At 38.9% G+C, this 20,977-nt stretch overlaps 1 protein-coding gene across 1 annotated transcript in view; it reads right to left on the bottom strand.

Annotated features, from left to right (window-relative positions):
- LOC139711911 (uncharacterized) overlaps window positions 1-20,771 on the bottom strand; it is a 28,265-nt gene extending 7,494 nt beyond the window's left edge. Inside the window, exon 1 of the mRNA XM_071623795.1 lies at window positions 20,695-20,771. The gene's annotated coding sequence lies outside the window, so the exon portion shown is untranslated. The remainder of the gene's footprint in view (window positions 1-20,694) is intronic.
- Window positions 20,772-20,977: the final 206 nt, after the last annotated feature.

Below are 20,977 nucleotides of genomic sequence, written 5' to 3'. Positions count from 1 at the left end.
GGGAGGGGGCGAAAAAAAATCAAACAAGATAAGAACAAAACATAATGATGACGCGGCATTATACAAATTTCGGCTCACTAGCGCATATCTTTTCTTTCTTTTTTTTTTGGTTTAAGTCCTCAGTTTGTTGGTATAAATCATTATATACAAGGTCGTCACTTTATCTTGATTGGAATTTTAAGATTTAATAAGTAAAATATGACAAGAATTCCATGATTTGTAAGCTGAAATACAAAAATGTTTTGCTCGCTCGCTGCGCTCACTGCCAAACTTTGTATTAAAAAAAATATTAACAAAACTTTATTATTTCCAATTCCTCAGTTTGTTGGTATAAATCGTTATCTTAATAAGGCCGTCATTATATATATTGATTAGAAATGTAAGAATTAATAAGCCAAAAAATGATAAGAATTCCCGATCTTGTAAGCTGAAATACACAAATTTTCGGCTCTCTCGCTAGAATTTATCCAAAAAAGAAGAAAAAGAGATTAAAACATGATGATGATGCCAAAAAATATATTGATATTTAAGAATTCGGCTTACTCGCTACGCGCACTCGCCAAAATTTATCTGAATTTATTACATTTAAACTACCCTCAAAAGACCCCTTTTAAGTGCTTGAGAAAGCATATCATGTGAACGTTTCTGAAGTCCCTACCGGGATGGGGTTGGGGTTGAACTCTTAACTTTTTTCAGAAATTATAGTGGCGCGATTTTCGCGCTAGCCCCAGACGCAGTTTTCCGTAGATACGCCAGTGCAAACAGGTTATTTTTAAATTTCTTGAAAACCAACTACTGTATGTGCTATTTAACCGTCCATTATCATCCTTGCCAGGCCATTATTATACTCTTTGATAATGTGCAAATAGACAAAGTCACGAATACAAAAATTTTAGGCCTACATATAGATGACAAATTGAATTTGAGAATTCATATATTATATGCTACTTTGGTAAATTTCTTTCCAGAAATGTTGGCATTATCAATAATATAAAATCTGTATTTCCAAAGAATATAGTGCGTATACTACTGTATACTCAACCCTTGTTGTACTACACTATCTCAATTATGGTGTTCTTGCCAGGAGAGACTCAGTAAAACTTTACTTGGATGAATTATTATTATTCCAAAAACGCGCAGTGAGAATTATTTTTCTGGTGCAACATTACGTTCTAACACTATTGAGCTTTTCTATGAAAATAAATTTCTAAAATTACATGATATACATTCTATGAATCTAAGGTCCTTTATGTACAGAACGAAGGATTCTGAATTTCCATAGGTTATTTCGTCACTTTTTGTTATAAATGAAAAAGTGCATAATAACTACACTCTGCAGTCTTCTTCTTACAACTGCCATCCATTAGAACCAACTTTAAACACAATACATATTAATTGCTTTGGAAAAAGGTTGAATTTCAGGGGTTATCAGGATAGTAGGACTACTGATGTGTGGTTATAACATAATGGAAAAAGATTTCCACCCCGAAAATTTATCTAACCTACAATATCAACAACTTTCATGTACAAGCGATAGCGGCCATTTTGGAAAATGGCCACCATTTTTGTCACAGGTCGAATTTGAGATCATGTTGTGCGGACAGTAAAATTACCGAAGGGTGATTCTTAATGCATGAAAAAAGATTTTCATCCCTAGAATTGATCCCACTTACACTGAAATGTCAACAATTTCTAACGAGAAATGGCGGCCATCTTGACATATGGCCGCCATTTTGAAACAAGTCAAATTTGAGATGTTACCTAAACAGTAGAACTACTGATGTGTGGTTTATAACATAATGGAAAAAATTCCATCCCAAGAATTGATCAAACCTACAATATCAATGACTTTCATATAAGAGATGGCGGCCATTTTGGAAAATGGCTGCCATTTTTGTCACAGGTTGAATCTGAAATATTGTGTGGACAGTAGAACTACTAAAGGGTGATTTTCAATGCATGAGAAAAGATTTTCACCCCTAGCATTGATCTCACCTACAATGTCAACAATTTCGAATGAGCAATGGCGGCCATCTTGAAAAAATGGCTGCCATTTTGAAAAAGGTTGAATTTCAGGGGTTATCAGGATAGTAGGACTACTGATGTGTGGTTTATAACATAATGGAAAAAGATTTCCACCCAAAGAATTAATCTAACTTACAATATCAACGACTTTCATATAAGCAATGGCGGCCATTTTGGAAAATGGCCGACATTTTTCGTCACAGGTCGAATCTGAGATGTTTTGTGGAACGTAAAACTACCGAAGGGTGATTCTTAATGCATGAAAAAAGATTTTTACCCCTAGAATTGATCTCACTTACACTGAAATGTCAACAATTTCTAACGAGAAATGGCGGCCATTTTGAAAAATGGCCGCCATTTTCAAACAGGTCGAATTTGAGATGTTATCTGAACAGTAGAACTACTGATGTGTGGTTTATACCATCATGGAGAAAGATTTTCATCCCAAGAATTGATCTAACCTCCAATATCAATGACTTAAATATATACGATGGCGGCCATTTTGGAAAATGGCCGCCATTTTTGTCACAGGCCGAAACTGCAATGGCCCTATATCTAAAAATCACCACTTGGGCAAAGTCTACACGCATGCCAAATTTCATGCTTGTTTCACCAAACCCACAATTCTTTCACCTATCTGCCGTACTATATAGGCCTACAAATATAATGTTGGAGTGTGCTTGTAATTACCTGTTTAGCTGATACGTTTGTCGGTGTTGTGTGTGGGCGACTCTACATTACGAGATGAAAGAAGCTCTAGAGAGCGTGAATTACTTTGATAGGAAAGGGGATGCAGAGTAGGCCTACATGGGCGATGGTGCATGTCGAGGGTCAAGGTGATGCATGGCCTACCTTTGTGTATGTGTACCGAGCGGAGTGCATTTCAAAATGCAAATTATTTCGGGAGTAAAGTGCAGAAATACAAGCATGATGATGGTCAGTAAATCTGTAACTGGACAAACTAGTATAAAAGAGTCGGTGTGTGTGCAGAGTGTGGCAACAGGGTCTAGGGGAACTTGAGTGGAAGCACATAAGACTGCATGGTGCGTTGGCAGGAGTGTGTGAACACAAATTGATCATTAACAAACTTTCTTTTCAGGAGCCGGTGGTAAATGTTCTGTAGAAACCATGCAACTTCGACAAAGTGACGTCCTTTCCTATTGTCGAAAAAAAAAATGATTATACTACATAATATGCTCAAAAACTTTACAGAATTATCACCACTCTATATATTCATTCTTCTTTTTTAGTTCGTTCTTTTTCCCCCATATACATAAGTAATTCTGTTCAAAAATGTAATCCGACACGAAGGCTACGTTCATCATCAGATACATTCTTACTCCAAACACCAAGAGTAAAACATGGGTATATGGTGATCGTGCTTTTTCCGTTATGAGACCAAAATTGTGTGACTTCCGGCTAAGGTGACGTCACCTGGCCTCTCCGGGTAAGATTTACCTCAGGAGCGTCTCGAAAGACGGCTTATGCGAGTTACGTATCCCCTTGAGAGTATATACCCGAGTTTTACCCTTGACAGTCTAGGTTAAGATTAACCTCGAGGTCCTCCGGAGGCAGTCTACTCACGAGGCAGCATTGTTTTCCGGAGGCTGCCCCAAGTTCCGCAATTTGTTAAGACGGGGTATAAGTGAAAAATTGCAAGTCGAAGTGCACCTGTTTTCAACTAGATCCACGAAACAATTAATGGGTATATGCCATAAATTATGTCAGCACCTGCTTTCCCTCCCCCTTCTATTCATTAGTGTGCTGATGAGTTATAGTGCCGACCTTTTAGTCTTGGAGGTGACATCTCCTTACTGGACAAGTTCACCGTCATACATGTGAGTTTACTGAATGTAGCAGCAATTAGTAGAATACATCAGTGAGAGTTTGAGGAAAATCCGGCAATCCCTCGAAAAGTTATGAATTTTTGAAGTTCTGCTCATTAACGGCTGGATGGGAAGACTGCTTTAACTTGTGATGTTACATGTGTACAACGATATAAAGAAAGAATAAAGAAAATTCAACATATTTTCACTTTTCTCGCGTAACAAAAGAACACTTGACTTCTCTTTTCAGAAGGCAAGGGAATATTATTACCCGTAACATATGTCAGTAACAAGTTGAAGAAATGTGCACTTTATTCAAAAAGTAAAGTTTTGTGAAATTCTCCCTTTATTTTCTTTATATCGTTGTACGCATGTGACATCATACACTGTGGTATAGTCTTGCTTCTCATTCAACAATGATTGCGTAGATACTTTAAAACATCTTAACTTTTTAACGGATTGTCCGATTTCCCCCAAACTTTCACTGATGTCTTCTACTAATATTGTTGCCTTCACTCTATCCACATATATGTGAAGGTGGACTTGTCCTTGAGGTGGCAATAAAGTAGAAGTATTTAGACGAGATGCTGGTCTACACGTCATCCACTTTGTTGGCATAATTGCGATCTCTTAAGCTCATAAGCTATCTCTTAATCTTCAAAAAACAAAATATATGCTCTTTAGTAATTCTACTGAGGCATTACCTGTTGATATTGTTTTAGATGGTACTCCACTCGAAAATGTTTCCCAAATAAAATTTCTTGGAGTAACAGTTGACAATAAGCTGTCCTGGAAGTTTCATATTGACAGTATATGTAAAATTATTTCACGTAATATTGGTATAATTAATAAGCTTAAGTTTTGTTTTCCTTTGTCGTCCCTGCTCGTATTATATTCATCCTTAATATTGCCATATTTAAGTTACGGTATTCTCGCGTGGGGAAATACTTATAAAACATTCTTAGATAAATTACTTTTATTGCAAAAGAAATCACTCCGTGTTATATGTCATACTGTATTTTTGTCCCATACTGACCCACTATTCTATGAGCATAAAATATTGAAAATTAATGATTTGTATTTGTTTAATCTAGGACAATTTATGTATAATTATAATAAAAATAATCTCCCAAATATACTTGAAACAGTGTTTCAAAGAAATCAATCCGTTCATAATTATCCAACACGGCGATCAAATGATTTCCATTTCCCACTTCTGAGAACTTTGTTGGTTCAAAACACATTTATTTACGATGGGCCAAAGTACTGGAATTCACTTCCCAGTAACATTACAACAGCTCAATCTCTGAATTCCTTCAAGAATAAATTAAAATCATTTTTATTGAAATTTTACAACATCCAACAGAGTTAGTTTCCCTTTATCACCTCAGTCAAGTCATCATTCTTTCTTACATAAGTCCTCCTAAGTATGTCCCTGTCTGTGTTCTAAATATAACGATGTGTTTTTCTCTTTCTCCTGCATTCTTACCAACATAACTACGTATAAAAAATGTTTTGCATTACATTCAATCCAGCTTGTATTTTATCACTTATTTTACATTATGAAATCTAGATTGCTTGCGTCCACGATGGCACATGCTGTAGTTCCCTCTTTTTTCTCCCTTTTTTCCTTTTTTTTTCTTTCCTTTTCTCTCTTTCTCCTCTTCCCAATCATTTTGATGTCAGTTGACATCAGTTCGTTTATTATGTTTTATATTGATGTTTTGTGTATTTTCTGAGGGTCCCATATCGTACAAGCTTTGCTTCTTAGTGGGACCCTCCACTTCCATCCTCATCCTTAGTTGACTTGCATTATACGCTTTATGTATTTAACAAAGATGTAATCGCATCTACTTTTCATTTTCATAATTTTTTTATGTACCTTTTCAAATTTTGTTCTGTATCACAAATATCCCGTGTATATGCAAATGTACATAATTTCTTTGTTCATTTTGATGGAGGTGAAAATAAAGTTGAAAGTTGAAAGTTGAAAGAATGCTCAAAACTTAATATTTGATACACATTTGCGCCACAAAGAAATAAATAATCAGACACAGCGATGCTTACATAATCATAAAAGGCGGAAATATTAAAGCTCAGCCAAAAGCGCGTCTGCCTCCAGATCCTAAGGACCTGGGATCAATTCCCAAGTCTAGCTGATCAATGTTGTGTGTAATCATATATAGTTCCCTCCAGAAAGAGGAAAACACTTTTGTCAGTCGGATAGGACATAAAATGGAGGCCCCGTATGTGAGAGAGTCTCAACTCATTTACATATAAGATCCCGCTTTATTTATTCATCCTCAAGAGCAGGGTGCATAACCCGGTGAAGTGGTCCCGCCTCACATTCAACTGGACCCTGTCCTAGTAGACCAGCTCGTGCAGCTCAATATGAGCTATCCAGCCATCTTCTCAGATGGAAAAATTAAGCAACCATACAAACAAACAAACAAACAACAAAGCGGCTTATGGAGCACACAGGCGTGTTCATTTAATAGCAAACCGTACATGTGTAGTGACGTAGTAGAAAAGTACATTCGTATCTCGTACATTAAGTTATGTGTTGTATGTATTTGTCCCGATCCCCTACATCTTCCTTTAGAATTACTACCTTCAACAAGTTAGCAAGGATCAGTGAAATACGCCGTTCACTACTAAATTATAACATTACAATCTGTGTAACACAATTTTCCAAACACGTGCCCATCTTCGTACTTGTCATAGGCTGAAATCCACTTGATGTAAAATACTTGTTGCCATGTCAAGTAAGCATTGGGCAAGCTTTGAATAAAATTTGGATTCGCGTGTACGTGTAATTTGTGTGTGTGTGTGTGTGTGTGTGTGTGTGTGAGTGAGAGAGAGAGAGAGAGAGAGAGAGAGAGAGAGAGCGTGTGTGAGAAAACTATCAGTCTTTGTCAACAATGACCTCACACAAATAGGGTATATCACTAGAAAAGCACTGGAAGAGCACAGACTCCGCCAATAGCACATTTTTTACCGATATTGTATTTTTCACCATTATGTTCGAGAAAGAAAACAAAAATACACAAAATAGACACCTCGTACGGGCGACTTTCCTGTCGCTTGGTATTGCACAGACTCTTGCACAAACAAATAAAAAAGACAACCGTCGTAAAAGCACTTATCACGCTAATACAATGTGATAAAACAAAAGACTGGACAAAAGTTCTGAAGGGTACACCAAAGGTACAACTGTTTTGCGTTGTGTAAACTTTGTCACTCGCACAAATATGCTTAAGAACCACAGAGCAACATTGAAACTTACAAAGTTATGTACAAAAGTACGGAGTTTACCATGGCAATACTAAATCAAATATCATAATTAACTGCATGTACACGGTCATATTTTTCACAGAAGGGCACAGCTAATATTCGGTATTAGCTCGGTATTGGCATGTCACAATGATATTCGATATAGGCCTACAGTAATTGCCATCGATAGTCCAGCTAAAGTCGTCCCACTCTAACAAGAATATCGCACATTGTTTCCAGGTTTGCGATGATACGATTAAAAAAAGAAAACAAACGAAAACTTTAGATTAAAACCATTTCACCTCTCTACGATATCCAAAGTATTGCGCGTGGTTCGCAAGTATCGTGCCAAAACACGCACAATATTTATTATGCAGATTTAGGGGGGGGGGGGTGTAAGAGCGTCCACGGAAACATGTCCAGAAGAGTATACCTCCCCTGTAGAAAGACAGCAATGTCGATACGACCTCAACCATATTTCCAGAAACTGTAAGTCTCTCCCGTAGAAGAGTCAAGTACATGTTCACTAACAATTTGTGACTTGGTTTCTGATTGGACGGCCGGCAGGGGCGCGAAATCACTGGCCAATAACGGTGTCGATTTTTTTGAAATTATATTTATCATTATTTTTTTTTTTTACTTCTGCCAATCATGGCCTCAATCTACGCTCCTCACGCTCTCTTGTTTGCATAGGATTTTTTTGAAGTCACACACCGTGTGAAGGACGGTTCATATCACAGGATATCATTCTCTTCGTGGGATTCAAAGTGCATGACATACTGAAAAACAGGGCGTTTGGCAATGTTAGGCTTTGCATTCGAGATGTTCGAAATAAGGGTTCCTCGAACCATTACTAATCCATCTCTTGTCTTCTTGTAGTTAGGAAACCGTCTCATAAACAACTCGTAATTCTTTCTCCTACTTTGTCAAAAACAAAATTTTCATACAAAATAATGTTTGATTAAACTAAAATAATGCCTTCTTCCCTGACAACAATTTTGAAACAAAGGCGAGACGAAAGACTCAGGTCTACTCGTTTTCATGGCATTTTCGAAATGACACCTGCTCAAACTCAAAACAGCTTCTGCCCTTTTTGTCTTGTTCGTAATTTCGAAACAAACGCTTGTTTTCGTGTATTGATTTCATGATTATCTCTCACAATGATTGAGGTGATTCCGCGGCTGGCTCGGTCATGGCTGGAGGGAAGTCCACTCCGACGGGCGACAACGAAGGTCACACTCCTTCAGGATCCGCCCACTGTTCTACAGCTCCCTCCTTAGCTGAGGGGCGTCTCTCCGTATTCGCCCCGCTTCGCTTGTCGTCATCGTCGCCGCACTCGCCGACGTTGACGCGGAGGATCCCGAGCTCGTGGTACTGAGCCAGGATGGAGAACTCCTCGTTCATCGAGTGGCCGGTGGAAGCGATGACCTTGTCGAAGTAGTGGTAGGGCACGAGGCGGAACTGAGAGTCCAGCCGGACGGGGTAGGGCCAGAAGCCGTATAGGTGGGTCTCGTCACACAATTGCAGAGCCGCGTGGGTGAAATAGAACCCTGTGGGTGGAATCGAAAGCCGGATCATATGTTTTTGATTATTTGAAACAATCTAAATTCTCGACAAGATATTGCATATTGTTAGAGGCTCCCGCTTCGAGGAATTTGATCATCTTAGCAGATGGAGTTGATTAATTGACAAGTTATCATTTCTGTTATCACTATCACCATTACAGATTATCACCTTTGATATAATTTTTTTTTCATATTCAATTCTTTTTTTTTCCAATATGACACGTTTTTCTTATATACTACAATCAAATAAGAATGTAATACAAACAGAAAAACCCTACATAATAATTAAATAAAACAATTACAACAAATGATTGTATATTGGGGAAAAACAACAACATAAAAGACAATTGTATACAATCATTGTTATTGATGCTATTGTTATCTATTTTTAGCATTATCACCACGTAACAGTATGATTTATCGGATCACGAAAATTTTATGATTAGGTCCTACTCGGGACCAATATTATTCGCTCCAGCCAAGAACAAGGAAGTCTTCCTTACCGGTTGAGGGCGCTTTTGTCACGTTTCTTTCCTTCCAGAAGGTCCACAAGCTGTTGAAGTGATCGGGGTGTCCCAGAGCAAACCGCGGCCCGCTGTCCCGCCGGTAATCGTCGGACATAAATGGCTTAAGGCACATGGCGTTCATTCCGGGCGCGCCGAAGCAGGGAAACCACAGATGGCCGTGGTACTCGGTAATGTCCTTCATGAATTTCGACACGGAGGCCTTGTTCCCTAGCGCCGTGTATCTTCGACACAGAAACCATAAAGACTGAAAGTGAGGCTATAACAGACACAGTATGAGGATCATTATACGGGTCTGCTGTTCCCAGTTCGTGAAAAATGAGTAATATCTCTTTACTTCCCAATAGAGTCTGTGAGGGTGGAAAGCGCGTTACTATCAATGTGTGAGGGTACAATTATTTAACTACCCTGTTCTAAGAAATCGATCCATCTTCTTATTTATTGTTATTGGCAGTGCTGGTGATATAGTGGATTCGTATTTTTGTGTTTACCCTGCTTAACAGAGCGTCAAAATGTAGTGTTTCTGGATAGCAATCCAGCAAAGAACACATCATCCGTTGGGTTACTACCTGCATTCATGTTCCTCTAATAGACAGCAATACGGAAGTCCGGGCGCGTACTCACCTTCGATAAAAGATGGTCGGGTTGAAACTGGTAACATTGCTTTTCCAGCCAGCGTCGCTCGCAAACTTTTCGATTGGCGCGACATTGCATCTGAGAGGAGAAGAGAAAACTATAACGTTTAAATAACATGATTTTCATAGTGAAAAAGAATAGATTAATCATAACACAGCTTATACAGCACACATGAACACACGCATACACAAGTATTAAAATTAACAAGACCTTCAGAGGTAAAACGCTCTTTATTACATGAAGTGAATATGAACCGTATTAAAATGTATTTGATCTCCTTATGTACAGTACCTCTTTGTAGTAAGTCAGTGTGTAAATAATACCACCTTTCAAGACGCTCCTTTAAAATGCCTTCATCCAAAGAGATCTTCATCTAATCGCGAGTTTTTCTATACAGTATTTATAGACACTAAAATGTGGCACCGTAAACATGATACAAAAAAAAAACCTAATTCAAGACTGATTTTCATCCCGCCCAGAGGCAGAGCTCCTGCACATATACAATTCCTTGTTCCTTAGAATATCAAACAAAGAAATATTCCTACAAACTGTGGTTACAGACACTGGTTTAGAACTAAACACGAAACAAAAAGAAAAATGTAACGATGATTATTAATAAAACTATCAGACACAAAATGTCTAAGAGTAGAACGACAATTGGACCGCGGACTGACCTAAATACCATATCATGTGAGTCGATCTCGGGTCCGCATCGAGATTCGAGTAGCGATCCACTGTTTCCTATCACCGCGCAACTCCGGTACCGCTTCCCGCTAAATGCAGAAACCTGGGTGGGATGAAGAATCACACTGTCGAAATTTGCATAAGGGACAAATATGGTAGATTACTGTATTCTAGGACACCTTGTAAATCGTTGTCAAGTCTAAAATATTTTGCTTCCAGTATGTAATCACACTTTCGTATGATGTTATTTTGACTTAGACTCGGCTATTTTCACTTTTCATCAGATTTCTCTCTGTTTTGTTTCAGCAGGAATACCAAAGTAATGCTCATAAACATGAGATTCTTTCTGGCGTATGAAAACTACACGGAATCACGACCTAAAAAAAATAAAAATAAAAAAAAGACAGTTTCATCGTGAAGTAAGTAATCTAGCGGCACAATTCTGAAGACGTTGCAGTTTACCGAGTCCTTTTTGCGGAAGGCTGCAAAACAGAGAATTGCAGAAATCTAGACGAGACGAAATAAGAGCATGTAACAGTTTTTCTGCTGCTGATCTAGTAAGATATATCCGAATTGAGCCCAGGTTACCCAAATGAAATCTTACAGATTGGGATATATATATGAAATGTGGTCTTTGAATATCAGATTCGCATCAAAAACAACACCAAGATATGCCTCCATTCAGAACTCACCAGCGGGAGACGACTCCAGAACGGCTCGGTGACAGTGAAGTCGTTGCCGCGTCGCACCGAGAGGTTACCCACTTTGCGTATGTTGAAATAATACTTGAGGGTGGAGTGCATGGGTGCGTTCATCTTGGTGACCTCGAGGTAGTCCTTAGAATCAAAGCCAGAGCCGTATAGCTCCCTCCTAGTTCAGACATTGAAAGATCCACAGATTCCCTACCGAGTTACTCGTGCTTTATATGTCGGATGGAATTGATATTCCAGGCCAGGGGCGGATCCAGAAATTCCGGAAAGGGGGGGGGGGGGGCATAAAATGGAAAAAATAAAATAAAGGGGGCGCACCCGCCTAATTTCATTTGTTCCTTTTTTATTTCGTGTATCTTAAAAGGGGGCGTGCGCCCGGTGCCCCCCCCCCCTTCCCCTCCCTCACTTCCCCCACCCTGGATCTGCCACTGTGTTCTTTACTCGGTTCAATATGACACTTGCTCCCATGAAATATCTGCATGCTAAGAGCCAAACATATATTTTATCCACAAATATAACCCAAACCTCCTCACACAAACTAAAAATCTCACAACATTAACCCTACCTCGCACCTAATCCCTGGACTCTTGGAGAAAATAAGATCGGAATAATTGTCGCAGGAGCATTACAGTCGTGTCATCCTTTATTCAGTTGATATTCAATATGTTGTTCATAAAGAAATGATGGTAATGAAGGGAAAATATTTAATTGTGGTGTGTTCATGGTACCCACTATTTCACAACAATAAACAAATTCAGAAAGGAGAAGCAGTGAGCCAGCGCATGTTGGACTTGACTAGAAATGTTGCTATGGTGACTGATGTCATATCATATTATTCTCCCATAAGTGTTTAGTACATCTTGATAGTGTAAAACGAAAAAGAAAAAACAAAACAAAACAAGAAAGAAAATGAAATATGTTTGCAAGTCTTATTGCATAACCCCGAATATATGTTCAGAGTTGTATTTGAGCGTTTTCGCTTGATCTTTGACACCGATGGCTCACATCTTTTGCCAAGAAATCACTAACTGCTAATGTCCAATTTTCATATTTCACTATAATAAAGAGCTTAATACCTGATTAGATGTAGGTTCGTGTAGTTTGGCCGCCATATGTGCTGGAAGAGCCTCCCGTAGAGGTACAACCGTTCGGACACGGGGTCAACAAACTTCCAGAGCTTTGCAGTCAAAGAATGCCTGGAACACGCATAATAAGAAACATAGAGCAAACATACGGCTCAGGGACAACGCATAGTTTCTGCTGCCCAGTTTACCTTTACATGAGTTATACAGGTGTCTAGACAAAATGACAACGAAACAAGGACCACAGAATGTCGATGAGTACTCGATGTATTGATTGCAGGATAGCATGGATATACGTATTATGTAATTATGATAGAAGTGAAATGGGTGATAAACCGTGTTTACTAAATGTGCGTTTCTTTCAGTGATCATAATTAATCATAATTATTCTTATCGTCTTGAAGGTGCGGTTCTTCACTGAGCAACGTAGTCTGAGTAACGAGAGAAAAAAAAAATACCATAAGATAATTTCCGACGTCGATTCCGTTCCTTTATAATCAATCTTACAACTTATCCAAGAGCCTAATTCAAACTGTAATAACGTGAAGTAAGCGAAAACATGGACAATTTTCACAACTTCTTTTTGTTTCTTCATATTTAACCATTTTGATGGAACCAGTACCATACTTATTTTACTCTTTTCTATAAAGAACGCGTGGCATGGCATACCTGTCCTCGGTATTATTAGCTTCTGTGGTGAGAAAGTGGGCGTGGATATTCCCGCTCTTAACGTCCTTGTACCACGTGTCCGCGTAGCTTGGCCTTTTCCGCCTTTTGGAGGCCTTTTTCCTCGCTGCCTTTAGTTTCGCCTTGCGGCTCAGGTGGTGCGGTACGTCGTCCGTCAGAGGGTGATGGAGATCCCCGTAGTCGGTAAAATTGTAGTCCTCGAGAAGGAGGTCGTTTTGATCATAAAAATATCTTTACGGGGAAGGAGAGATATGGGGGGGGGGGGGGTACATGATAAACAGAAGTATGAAAGGGAGACGCAATTGACGATAACATGAATGTAGCAGCAAAATTCATGATATGAGCTTTCAACATATTCATGAAGACGGCCCTTATTTTTTAGACAGTCTGAATCTTGTTTTTCTTTTGTGTGGCTCTTTGCTGCAATTTGCCGTTTGGATAATCAAGTTTACCAGCGATATTGCCCATATCGCTTCAAAATACAGCATACTACTGACGTATGTATGAATTACCGTAGGCCCTGTGTTGCCAAATATATCCATCATTACGAAAGGGTCTCACATAGTTTGCGCCCAAAAGACTGGAATAAAATGTATTTCAACATCAAGTGGTTTGATATTGAGTAAAGCACTTAAGAAGTTCTTATAAATAGTAAAAAAAAACAAAAACTAGCTGTTCATTCTATGAATTGATTTCAGTGATTTGAAAGCTAAACTGAAAAAAAAGTAAAACAAGTTTCGGTGAATTCGACACTTTGGTGTCATCTGCGAGTAAATGTTGTTGAAAACTTTTTAGGGTTATAGTCTATTTGTAAATTTGCGACCTTAAGTGGGGTATATTAGCAACATAGCAGATCTTGTGCAATGAAGGAAAGTAGTAGAATCTTGGAAAAGACAGGATATGGTTGTCGAATTGTATTTTCTTTTTCTTCTTCCAGTTTTTTTTCTCTCTCTGTACAGATGTAGGCCCTATTTATTGGACGTGTTGAAAGTATTCAAGTGAGATTGATCTCATGTTCAATTAAAGCGTGAAACACATAATAGAATCTGTTCCTAACATTTATACACGAATAGAGAAATTCAACAAGCATTATGTTTTATCTATTATTTTCTTTCTTTTTTTCCCTCTGCAAGACACTAGCATCCCTAGCCCTCTAGGGAATAACTTAATTACATGTACCTTGAATCTGACATATTAGGTCCTGGAACCGAAGGAGGATGTCTCGAACACAAGCGCTGAAGACTCCGCTGGATTCGTTCCTCCCCCTTTGACTTCGAACCGCGCGCCCGGAATTCCCGCACGAGTTGCGAGCAAGACACGGCGTTCAGACGAGGGAAAATTCCCAGGCCCAGCTTTAGGCCTACTTGTTCGACCAGTGGTATTCTTCGACGATCCCGTAAAGGGGTGGCCAGTGAGAAGAATAGGAACGAGATAGACATAATGGTCAACAGTAGTGCCCAGATGCACTGGATGGTCAGCCGGCCAGTTCTAGATTTCAGTGAAACGCCCATCCTCGTCTAGTGTGTTTGAAGAAAGTAGATGGGTTTTTACCTGGGCATGAAAAAAAATGACAATATTCAAAGAAACAGCACAGTTTTCATTCAATTTGATATAAGTCCGGAGGATTTCTACAGAATTAGATTGCTTTGATATCTTTTAAATTATCAGCTTGAATTTTGCTGCTAGCCAATACCGAAGGAAGATGGAACTGTTGTGTTGTTTCTTTGTTTGCTTTTTTCAGTCTGGAAAAAAGCAGAAAGAGATCAGACGCATTAATTGTGACAGAGAATCGGGATGTTTGACCTTCTATTAAGTTCTAATGCCATGACAATAACGGCCCTACAATTTACAAAGTCTACGAAAAAAAAATAATCATAACAGCTCACATCTAGGGCTACTAAAGTTGAAAAGCTGTTTGCTTGTTTGTTTGTTCGCTTGTTTGTTTTAATTCAATAGCCTACTTGTACCTCATAATAGAGTAGACAGGTCTAGAACTAAATAAAAAGTTACGGGGGTGGAAGAAATGTGGTTCAGGAGCACGATGGGTTTTAAAGACGAAATGTGGTTCAGGAGCACGATGGGTTAAAGACAAAATGATAATTCTAAGAGTTACAGATTTTTATTTTTTATAAGGACAAATTTCTGTTGATCCTGTTCCGATTGCGGATATCCACATCGCAGTCACCCTCACTTCTCATCAGACTGAAGCTTACAGTAGCTTTTAACTTGTATATAGTGTTACTGTTACTTTAATATATAGCTCTAGATCTAGGCCTATTAACTTTTTTCTACATAGACATGATAGATTCATTCATTCGAAGGTTGACACTTGTGCATGTCTCATCGCATGACCAACCACTCTCTAGACAGTGGCGTATCTAGGGGAAACGGCGCCCGGGGCAAGCGTGAAAATTGCGCCCCTATTTCTGAAAAAGTGTTCAACCCCAACCCCATCCCGGTAGAGACTTTAAACAAAGTCTACATGATATGCTTTTTTCAAGCACTTAAAATGGGTCTTTTGAGGGTGATTTAAATGTAGCGAATTTTGATAAATTTTGGCGAGCGAGCGCAGCGAGCGAGCCGAAAATTTCTGTATTTCAGCTTACAAAACATGGAATTTTTGTCATTTTTTGCTTATTAGATCTTACAATTCTAATCAAGATATAGTGACGGCCTTATAGATAACAAATTATACCAACAAACTGAGGACTTTAAAAAAATACTCTAAATTAGTACGAGCGAGTGAGCCGAAATTTGTATATTTCTTCGTCATCATCACGTTTTGTCCTTATCTTGTTTGATTTGGGGTTCTTGTTGCGCCCCCCCCCCCCGTATGTTCGAAACCGTTGGCGCCTTTTGATCCAATTGGCGATCGCTTCAGAACGAAAGAAATTGCAGCCGCTGCTCAGTGAAACATTTTGCCTGCTAAATATTAAATGACATGTGTGAACACAACAGACATTGTCATTTTGTCCGCGTCATCATCAAGTTTTGTTCTTCTTTTTTATATATATTTGGCGAGCGAGCGCAGCGAGCGCGCCGAAAATTTGTGTATTTCAGCTTACGAAACATGGAATTCTTGTGTGAACACAATAAACATTGTCATTTTGCCCGCGTCATCATCATGTTTTGTTTTTATCTTGTTTGATTTGGTTTTCTGCCCCCCCCCCCCCCCATCATTCTCCCTCCCCCCCCCCCCCCCTTCCGGGCGAATTTTTTTCTTCTTCTTCTTCTTTTTTCTTTTCTTCTTTTTCTTCTTCGTTTTTTTTTCTTCTTTTCTTCGCTTTTTTTTTTTCGTTTTTTGCGCCCCCAAGGAGTGGCGCCCGGGGCACGTGCCCCCCTTGCCCCCCCCCCCCCCCCCCTAGATACGCCACTGTCTCTAGGCTATACGTTAGCACGGTGGCACTAGCAGTTCAGTAGATCATGAACGCGAACGAAGGGTAGGTCAAGCTTGGCCTAGAAATGTATTTTCTAACCTTTATTTTATACACCCCTAGTGGGATAATACTCAACCTATTGATTGTGGGCACCTTCAGCCAGACAAGACAAGACAAAACAAAACTCTCTCCCTTGTACAACAAGGTGGTCTGAATTTTACACTTTTGTAAGAAAAGATCGTGACCCGATCTCAGTGATAGCTGATACAAAAAGGGGGTGTTTCATCAATAAGCACCGTTTTTAGTGTTAACGTTAGAATCAAGGCCTATATTATAGCCTTCCCCTAACCGTTTTAATAACGTTACTCATATTCGTTTATAGGCCTATTGTTCTGATGTCAGTGTCAGTGATGGCTTAGAACCAAAGTCCTTGGCAAGGAGGTTCAAAGAGGAAGCCACAGTACCAGCACTGATCAAGTGATGATGATGATGATGATGATGATGATGATGATATGTCCCCATGATGATGAATGATGATGAGTGTTCTAAGGTGCTAGGCCGGCGGAGCGTTTTCAAAAGTGTGGGGGCCCACTTCCGGGTTTCACGAGCTAACAAGCAAAAAAAAAAAAAAAAAAAAAAAGGCCTAACAGTTAAGCCCGTCTCTCCCCTTTCACTTCCGGGTTTCTTTAGCTGACAGGAAAAAAAAAAAGAGGCCACCAGCTCAAAAGAAAACGAATATAAGGATTAACGGTAAGTCTTCTGTGCCACTACGTACTTCCGAGTTTTAAAAAAAAAAGTGTGGGGGCCCAAAATGATGACACCTTTAATATTATGTATTTTCTTTGTATGGTGCGCAAAAAGTGTGGGGGCCCCGAGTCCCCACGGCCCCCACGGTTCCGCCGGCCATGCTAGGAACACTCGTAACAGCAGTGCAGACATGTTATCAGTCTTTATAATTATAACATTTAGTTTATTTCCTCTGAAGTTTGATACCAGTGGGCCGTTGTAGGCCTAACGGTTAGATCTAACTTTAAAAAGTTAAAAACTGCAGTCAACGTCCACGACCTTCGACTCTACTTAGCTAAATAGTAAACGTACAACCGCTACGTCTATTGTCTAAATGTAAATAGTCTAACAAATCTAACGTTCTACTTTCTAACACAGTTAGATTCTATAAACTTCAGTAGTTTTCCACTAACTAGGCCTATTGTCTATACACAGCCCAGTCGCTGTATTGCTTCGCACAGCGTCTGGTCGGGCTAGTTGTCCACAGTCTAGATTCTGTGGGGACTGCCGTTAGCCAGCATTGTACTGTTATGTCTGTAGCGTTTAGCCTACTCCACTGTTGCAAAGAAATGAAATCTCGTTGATGGATTGTGTTCTTGTTTAAAATAAAATTGATAAGCATTCGCTGCTAATAACCATAACAATTTGATATCTTACCATGGAAGTCGTTTGACCACAGATCAACAAATGCCAGTAGGAAGTCCATTCATCAGGCAATATCTCCCCCTTTTTACCTACGACGTCTACTTTTGATTTAGCACGTGTCCTAAATTTTAAGCTGCAACCTTTTCGAAGCCGGTACTTTTGTGTACGTACCGTGTGCACGTACGGTGTACATTGTACGTACGTACGTGTAACAGCATACAAAAACCAGTGCAGTGATAGGTGTACTCTTAGCTTAGCTAATGTTGTTTGCGCGTACAAACCATTCTTTAGCAATAATGGAAAAGCGCGTGTACGCGTTAAAGCTTCTTTGCGCCTTATATGACGTCACAAGGTCATGAACTGCGGTTACACAGATAAGTTAGCGAGGTTCAAATTTATGAAGACTTCGTGAAGTTTGCTCTATACTGTTCACACTGGTAATAAAAAAATCCCAAAGTTTCAGTTTTTTGGTAAGTTCTCCTTTCTTAATGTTTTACTATATAATATAAACAATGTAGAAACATACAAAATATTATGTACTAATGAGAGCGCGCATTGTAGGCACCATCACTGTCACACAGTTTTAGCAGGTGGATTGGTTTATGACTTCGTGAGGTTTCAGCTGCGAGTGTTCACATTATAGGTACACTGCATGGACTTATAGCTAGAGAAGATTTTGCAGACTAGGGCTCGGAATTTTGTCTAGAAGTTTCTATTCTTTTTTTTTTTTTAAGTGTGACTCGACCCTCGTCCTCGATACATTTTGACACTTTTGACAAAATACGTGTAGACCCACTAATTCCTATTCAGCATGCATGGTAGGGGGACTGGGAATATAATATTGTGACGGAGAGGTCTTTTTCCCTATTTAATAAAGCCAGAGTAAGCCAGAGTCTGGAAAAGATTGTCTCATGGGACAAACTGTCCCAAGATGTTATTTTGTCAGATATTATACATGTATTAGGACAATATGTCCTGAGCTGCATTGATAGACAAATTCTTTTACGAACTGTCCTTTTCTTTATCAGATACAAGTATTGAGTGTATTGATTTTCTGTGATGAGACAGATTGTCTCATGGGACGAATTGTCTCAAGATATTAAGTCAGAAGTTATACATATAGGGACAAAGTGTCCTAGTTGTGCTAAATTATTCTGGTTGCAGTATAATTTGAGACTTATTGTTTTATATTGTCTTTGTGTATATGAACTCTGTCATGATCCATTTATTCTTATGCCTTGATATATTTTTGTGGAATATTTTGGGACATAACTCTTTATCAGTCACAAGATTTGAGTCATATAATTTCAGACTTAATATACTCATGTCATAGTTCTGTAAACAGAGTTTATTGAGACAAATTCTGATGCACATCTTTTCGTATTTTATTATTGACAGTTTGCACAATGATTACATTGCGCGAGGCAGTGACTTAGTGTGGACACGTCACTGTACAGTACCTCGTAGTCATAGTTTATTATTATATAAACTTCCATTTATCATATAAACTTCCATTTATCATATAAGCTTCCATTTATTATAATAAGCTTGTATATTTGTACTTTATTATAAGCTTGCACAGCAATTTAAATAGTAATGTAAGAGCAAGTATTTGTACCATGTAAATAGCTAATTCCAATCATTAGTGTATATAGATAATAATCCAATCAGTAGCTAATCTATTTTCTACCATTTCGTTCTACGACAACACAATGTGTCGTATTTACGACACAAGTTTCTTACCTCTGCTATGTACAATTTGCATACGAAATATGTATCCAATGAGAGTTATTGGATATGGCTGTAATATTTGTAATGAGTGCTAAATGGTAAAGTTGATAGATAACCGATAAGGTTAAGAGTTGTATTTTTGATAGCTAAACGGTCTAGGAGTTAAAATGTCTTTAACCGTTTATTACCTATACAGGTAACATTGTTGTTTGGAATTCGTGACCGTTTGATTTCAAGGATTATATTTTTGGTGTAGGCATTCGGGCAATGTTCAGGAGCTTTAAGTAGTTCGAGACTGCATTGTTAATTGGTTATTTTAATGGCGATGCACACAGAGCCGACAGAGTGAGCTAGTGTTGAAGTCGAAAGGGTAAGGTGCCATTGAAAATCCCGGCGAGGTGACTGGGGAGCTGATACAATTTGTATACAAGTAAAATTGGCTGAGCTCAGGGCTGGTTGCGTTTTGCTGAGGGCAGTGTCTCTGGATTGACCTGAAATCATCCAAGATCTAGGAGCGTTATGCCGTTATATAATATAGGCTGGATGGGAATACAAGCATCATTTACCTTGAAATATACAACCCAATAATATCTGTAGAGATTAAACTAAAATAACATAATTAATGCTTTATTCTAGGTGTAAACTAATCTTATTTTCGTAAGAAAAGGTGTCATCATAAGTATGACAATGTACAGGCAGTGAACAATATTTGTTGGTCACAACGCTATGCCATTCGTTGTGCACGACGTTGATTTGTCTCATGGACAGAACGTCCATGATTAAAAAATGTCAATTTGATTATCTATATCGGAACAGAGCCTATGACGAAATTATTGCCTGGATCACAAGAATGTGTCTCTGAATGTGAGATTGATATCTCGTTTGAAATGACGTTGAGTGTGAAGTAGGACAAACTGTCCTAGTATATCAGTTGTCAAGAGTTAACTTCCCAAGACTTTGTGAGCTATGTAGTTTGTATACGGCAAACAAACGAAGCCTAGCCATTGCGCCTTACATACTGCTCGGCAGGGGATTTTTATACAGTACACGTGTGTGTAGAAGTGTGCATGTCCTGATCAAACATGCCGGAATATAGTAGAAGCAGAAGAGCTAGAATGTGATTGCAGTGAGCTTTCAACTCACCTGTGTAATCCATGATGATTGCTGGTGCTGGTGTTGGTGTAAATCTGATACAGATGGAGAATTGAGGTGTGCTGAAATGAGATACGATGAAGATCTAAAACGGGGTCCCAGTTCTCCGTATATAAAATTAATTGGGTGGTGGCAGCATTATTCTTTAGTGATGATCGAGACCTCTAGATCAATAGGTCGCGTATAAAGAGGCACACGCGAGACACAGGAAGTTAGTCTAAAGTACCAGACTTTCCAATTCTGTAAGTGTGTTCTCTGATAGATCGCGTAGAGG

The sequence above is a fragment of the Diadema antillarum genome, unplaced genomic scaffold (assembly GCF_040938485.1).
Source record: "Diadema antillarum isolate AM-2024a unplaced genomic scaffold, OU_Dant_1.0 scf00000005, whole genome shotgun sequence".
NCBI classification, from domain to species: domain Eukaryota; kingdom Metazoa; phylum Echinodermata; class Echinoidea; order Diadematoida; family Diadematidae; genus Diadema; species Diadema antillarum.
Note: the sequence above shows the minus strand (reverse complement) of the source record. Positions and strands in the feature narration are given on the sequence as shown.